At 38.8% G+C, this 6,555-nt stretch overlaps 1 pseudogene; it reads left to right on the top strand.

Annotated features, from left to right (window-relative positions):
• The first annotated feature begins 685 nt into the window (after positions 1 to 685).
• Positions 686 to 804, top strand: LOC132915838 (5S ribosomal RNA; annotated as a pseudogene).
• Positions 805 to 6,555: the final 5,751 nt, after the last annotated feature.

The following is a 6,555-nucleotide window of genomic DNA, read 5'->3' as shown; positions in this document are numbered from 1 at the left end:
CGGAGAGGATCTTATTTTGCTCGACAGTTTCAAACATTTTGTGTGTTGTGTGAACCTGTTCTATCTTGTTCTACAACAATCACGAGCCACATACAGGTTAGTGTACTTATTATTATAATTTATTCATTAATTAGGTGAAATAGTTTAGGAAACAATAAGAAAACGTGAATATCGTAACATCGACACTGTGTTAACCTCGAAAAAGAGGACATTTGCATTCCTGCAAATTAAGAAAACTACGAAGCCGTCGTCATGGCAAAGTCTAAGAAGAGAGTTTGTGATATTGACGCCAAGCCAAGTAGTACTAAACGATTAGCATCTTGGATCAGAAGAATCCGCAGTAAAAAATCAAGGTATTGCCGAAATCGCAGACGCGATTTACGGATTGAAGCAATGCTGACGTGTGCTCTCTTCAAAGCTGAAAATGAATTACGCATCAAGCAATCATCTAAAGCTTTAAAATTGCAGAAACTTAAAGAAAAATTATTGAAGAAGGAAAATTGTATAAATTACGAACGCTGCGATGATGAAGGCACGTCTCAGCAGAGCAATCCCTGGAAAGAGCCTGATTTGTGTCCTGAATTGAGAAGTTTAGACGATTTCATGTCTAAGCTATCAGAAGTAAAAGTACCAGTACGACGCTGAAGTAGTGGGAAAAATGCAAACCTTCAGGTTATGAAGACCGGCCGACGCCCAAGACGCGTTGAGTGCACTCGTTCCCGTCCGATCACGAAAGTTAAGCAACGCCGGGCACGGATAGTACTAAGATCGGTGACCGCTTGGGAACTCCGCGTGGTGTTGGTTTTTTTCAGAAGGAGATCAGCCCAGTATTTGAACTGTCTAAGAAGATGACGCGAGCAGTAACTGCCCGAAGAGGAAGATACAGCGGGGCATGAAAGGACAACCCTGATGACTGCCGCCTGGTATTACCGGGGTTGTCTGCCCTCAAAGCAGAGGAAGAAGGAGGAGTGGTTTTTTTAGTGGGTATGGCAACAACATCCGCGCGAGTCCCGCATAACCCAGTGATTCGGGTCACTGGGCATGCGTAACAGCATTTTCCCCTCCTCATGCAAAAAAAAAAAAAAGGTTATGAAGACCTGGAAGCTTATGTGACTACTTTTACAAGAGGATAATTTCTCGCAACGTTTTATCCACCAAATGCATAGAGATTTCAACAACAACTATATGCAATCTGGAGCGATTATGGAGCACCGTGTATCACGTCGGTGCTGCAGGAATAGAAATCGCATTACTATTCTGATGTATATAAGGATTTTTTTAATTTACAGCTTCACCGTTTGAGATGACATTTGGACAGACGGAGGGAGGGAGTTGGTGTTGTCAACGATGCTGAAGCGTACCACACGATTGGGGACCCCATGTTCTCTAGTCTCTGCACCTTTCATTGGTTTGGTTTGTAAACTGTATCGTGACCGATGCATTCGGGACCTTTACAATTTTTTGTGGTAATACAATTTTGTAGTAATATAATTTTGTAGTAATATAATTTTGTAGTAATATAATTTTGTAGAAGTATAATTTTGTAGTAATATAATGTTGTAGTAATATAATTTTGTAGTAAAATAATTTTGTAGTAATATAATTTTGTAGTAATATAATTTTGTAGTATTAATGAGCGTTCGAAATATATTTGAAGAATGTTTGATTCGATATTTTTTATTTTCAAAAGTATGGCAATTTACACAAAACATTACGTATTTTGTATGTCTTAGCGTTTAAAGAAAATTTGTATTGCATGGTAACTTATAGATTTAATAGTACCGTTTCGAATATTCTCTCCATTATTCTGAACGTCGAGATTTTGTATATATTTCCTTAATGTTAATTAACAGTTTTGTAGACTTTTGAATAAATAAAAAGGAATTGATAAAATTTGGAAAATGTCTACAATTTTCCTGCGATCTTCTAATTCGCCATATTAGTCCTTTTCAGTCCAGCATACTACACATAACAAAATTCTGTCGCAGGCAAGAGATCCGCACATGTGTCCAGGCTGTTGGCCGTCATCGGCGACATTATTTCGCCTGTCTGTGTATGAGATAAGGAGTGACGACAGACGATTGGTAGGGGATAAGCAAAGGGGAAAATTGTTTGTTTTTAGCAAATCCTGCATGAAGTTTTCTGACTGACGATGAGTCGCACCATAATCACTTTGTACATAAACGTCTCATCACTCCGTGTTTCCGTATCTTGAACATCCAAGCATCAACTAATTCCAAAATCGTCTGACGCGCGATACACATAGGCTTATTGTGACAAGCTACAGCAAATTATAGCAAGTTTTATTTGGTGAGCTCTAATCTCTTTTGTTCGTTACCTGTGCACATGTGTTTTCTCAGGTCCAGAAAAGTTTTTTCAACGCTTGTACCACCAAGTTGTATGTGAGTTACTCTGGCTTGTCAATATGCCTTGTTCAAAGTTGAGAGCTGGATACTGTCACAGCTCTCTATCTTCCCATGTAATTATGATAATAGGAGCTTTATGAGGTATGGAGTAAATTGAATGCGTCTTTGTTGAATCTAGATGATCCAGAATGGCGAATTGTTACAAGTAGAACAACTAATCAAAGTAATAGACATACACATATATGAAATATGTTTCATATGGATAGGAAATTACTTTGAAATTTGACAAGCATTGCAATAAATATGTTGGTTCGGAAGTAATATTACTAGATACTTATTTTTACAGATTGCAATATTCTCTTCACTAATTCATAGATTGATCTTAGAACAAATGAAGAACTTTACATGTTATTGGATTAACAAATAAAATGTATTGTTCCTCACAAATGGTATGCAGAGGAGTAATGAAAATAAAAGACAGGTGTATATTACAGTTCAAGTGACGCGAGAGACTGAAATACTATTTATACAAATTGCGGATGGATGGATACTGTGAAAAATCTTTCACATACTGATTGTAGGAAAGCAGAGATGGAAAATGAAGCAACGTATTTTAAAATTGAATCCCTAAGTATAGCATGTAGATAATATTTTGAGTGTTGATGGAGGACAAAATTATGCACATTCCTTTTTCAATTCCAAGGAATTGCATCATCGATGAGTCGGTTGTCAAAACATGATGGAAATAGCTCATTGTTAATTGAACAAGTTTGATATAATTACACAACCTAAAGATTTAACTTGAAATTTGTTCGAAGAAATTTACTTTTACTTATACGTGATGTCAAGTGCGGTATTAAGTATCATGCTTTCATAACTATTGTTTTAAATATTTTTGTGTTGAAATATTGTCGTTTCGGTGTCTGTTCTGTACTACAGGAGTACCCGAAATAATTTTACTCGTCGTGTACAGTTAAACAACTACAGGCAGTTGATTCTATTCCTGGAACGCGTTGGATTCGTGTTTACGTGGTACGTTGATTAGAATGATTTAGAGGTGGTTTACTGATGCCAAGCAAGGTAGATATCATTTCCGAACTACCACTGGAGGTTTCGCACTTGTTACCTCGAAAATTGGATCCCTCCTCCCTGCAGAGCGCCGCGCTTGTCTCGCGCAAATGGTTGAACATATGCAGATCCGACAAGTGTCTTCGGCGGACAGCAAGAAGTCACATTCGGCGTACGAGAAAGGGGTTCAGGATGGGGTTCCTCGGAACCACAGCCGCTAAAGCTGCCGAACAACAATCAAGGAGTAGAGTACGAGGTGCGAGGAACCTACGACACGAAGTAGGCTTATCCACTGCTCGTACGACGGTCATCATTGGAAGGTTACGTGGTCCTCCGAAAATTTCGATGCGAAATCGTCCTATCGATGTTGAACCGCTAAAATGTATTAGACTGTAATTGATAGTATGTACCTTAATTCGACAGTTTTATTTTGCGAGAACACGAAACTGCCTTGTCCTACGAAAATGATTCAGAACTGTAGCGCAAAGCTTGAAATAAAATGGTGCCATTGAGACGGCAATTTGTTTCAGCCGCGGCAGTTTTCTACAGAAATATCGACAATGTAACTCACATTGACGCTCAGTCGTGTACCGCGTTACACTCTATCTGTGGACTAGAAAGGGTCTTGGCCGCCTTCGTGAGAAAGCCGTACCGTCTTTCGTGTTAACGGTGCACTCGCTCTGACAAGTGGGTTTCAGGACGGGCGGCAAAGTTTCCTTCGAAGAGCTTGCCCACTTCATTACATAAGAGCATCGGGCGATACGAGGACGACGAGAACGTCGGTCGTGCCGCCCTTCAGAAGCTGTACCAGCCTCACCATGCGCTTTATCCGACGAGAGGCTCCCTCCCACTGACACCGTGAAATGAGTGTCGTAGCTTGGGGGCAATTATCCGCGTCCTCTCCGCTCATACCCGTCCGGAGATACCGTCCGTACCAGGCGCTACGTCACGGGAGGCTATCCTCGTCGTCCTGCATCTCCCCGCATGTTTATAGACTGACGGAGCGTCATACTCGATTTTGTGATGGCGTGAACGTTATTCAAATATGTAATAACGTTACCAAACCCACTATAACTATAAATTACTTTCCCACAGAACTTCGACTCATTCTATATCTTGGATAGTTCACAAGTACGTATGCGCGAGATATATATTTCATTATAGAAGCCCTGAATCAAGTATTGAATTTAAGAGGTAATGGTTTGTAGCCTTAAGTACTGAAACTTATTCTATAATGGGAGCAACTGCCACAAATAGGAATCTAATCATTCTAACTAAAGACAAATTCTATCGACGAAATATTTAGTATGTAATTATAATATAAATTATACAATCATATAGTATAGTTTAATGTCATCATTAATTTCTATATTCATACAATACCGCATATCATTTGCAAATGTATATTTTATACCAAGTAGTATTGCAATTGTGCCACTCGGAAGACAAACTTATTAATTCCATCTTCCGATATTACCTGTACTTATATAGAAATATAATACTAAATACTAAAGTATATCATAAGTATTTCATATTTGAAACAACAGTAAACCGAACGGAATTAATCTGTTTGACTTCTATGCGGCTCAAGTCACGTATCAATATATGTACATTATTCTGTAGTTTTAATATTTTAAGCGTGCATTGTGCACAGGACAATTGTCTTCAATAAATTTTGCAAATCTGTTTATAGTAAGTGAGGGATCATTAGGCCAAAGAAAAATAAGGCGACTTTTAAAAGATGCAATGAAACTTGCTTCTGCTGAACATGGACTATGAAGGTCGAACATCTTCCCGTTTATTTTGCAATTAAATACATACTCGCCTTCCGCATTCTGGCCTGTGTGCCTGCTGGATCAGGCTGGCAAGCTGTTGGAGAGGATTGTGGCTGCCCGACTCGAGTCACATCTGTATCGACGTGCTCCGTCGATCGAAATATCTGATACTAGTTCCCCTTAAAACGCAACGAACTGAATCCATAATTAATGCGCTCATTGAACACTATATTTACATATTTTCGGCACCAAAAACGATCCTAACAGACCAGGGACAAAATTTTGTTAGCGATTTAATGACGAAATTTGAAGAAGCTTTTAAAATCAAACACATCAAAACAACTTCATTTCACCCACAGAGTAACGGATCTCTCGAAAGAACGCATGCCTCAGTTAAAGATTTAATTCGTACTGCATTACACGACAATGGCAAAGAATGGGACGAAGTACTTAATTTCATTTGTTTAGGATACAACACCGCGAAACATGAAGGAACAGGATTCTCTCCCTTTGAATTGACCTTTGGGCGAAAAGCTAACTTACCTTCCGCAATATCCAAATTCCCCACACTTACCTATGATGATATGTACTCACTTTGGCAAAAACAACTGAATAAATATTGGGAAACAGCTCACAAAACGCTTATTCAGAATAAGCAACGATACAAGCGAGACCAAGAAAGAAAGATTGTTAAAACTCAGACCGTGTTTAGAAAAGGAGACTTTGTTTTAATTCACAACGACCATAAAAGAGATAAGTTGCACATTGAATGGTTAGGACCTTACAGGATTAACGATGTGAAAACTCCTTATTACATTATTTCTATCGACAATGCTAAGAAAAAGATACATGGTAACCGACCGAAAGCGTACTTTTTTCAGGATAATGCTGACCCTAGCACTAGTAATAATACCCTTAATTAGATGCCTTGAATTCACGGGATAGGAATTACGCTTTGTAAACAAACCCAACCAATTCACGATCGAAAACTACAACATGATTACGCCTCAGAAATTGTTAGCTTCCCGAACACTAACAAATATTGTAAAATTGCTATATTTAAGATTAACGAAATAACTTTTGTACCATTACATGCAGAAAACCAATTCATAATGATCCCTAAAAAAAGGGGGGGGGGTAAACATATCCTTCGATCTACATTTAAATAATTCCATTCTACTAAGATCTTAGAGGACCAAGATCAATCTAACCAGGGGGGTATGTCACGACCGGCTCACTTTAAAATCGGAGATAAAGATGTGGCGACACTCGGCGACAATGTATATCGCTGAAGTGCCTAATGAACCATCAACATCCCAACGGTCCTTCCACCGAAGGCTCTAGAA

The sequence above is a fragment of the Bombus pascuorum genome, unplaced genomic scaffold (assembly GCF_905332965.1).
Source record: "Bombus pascuorum unplaced genomic scaffold, iyBomPasc1.1, whole genome shotgun sequence".
NCBI classification, from domain to species: domain Eukaryota; kingdom Metazoa; phylum Arthropoda; class Insecta; order Hymenoptera; family Apidae; genus Bombus; species Bombus pascuorum.
The sequence above is the reverse complement of the archived record's forward strand: the minus strand, read 5'-3'. Positions and strand labels throughout refer to the sequence as shown.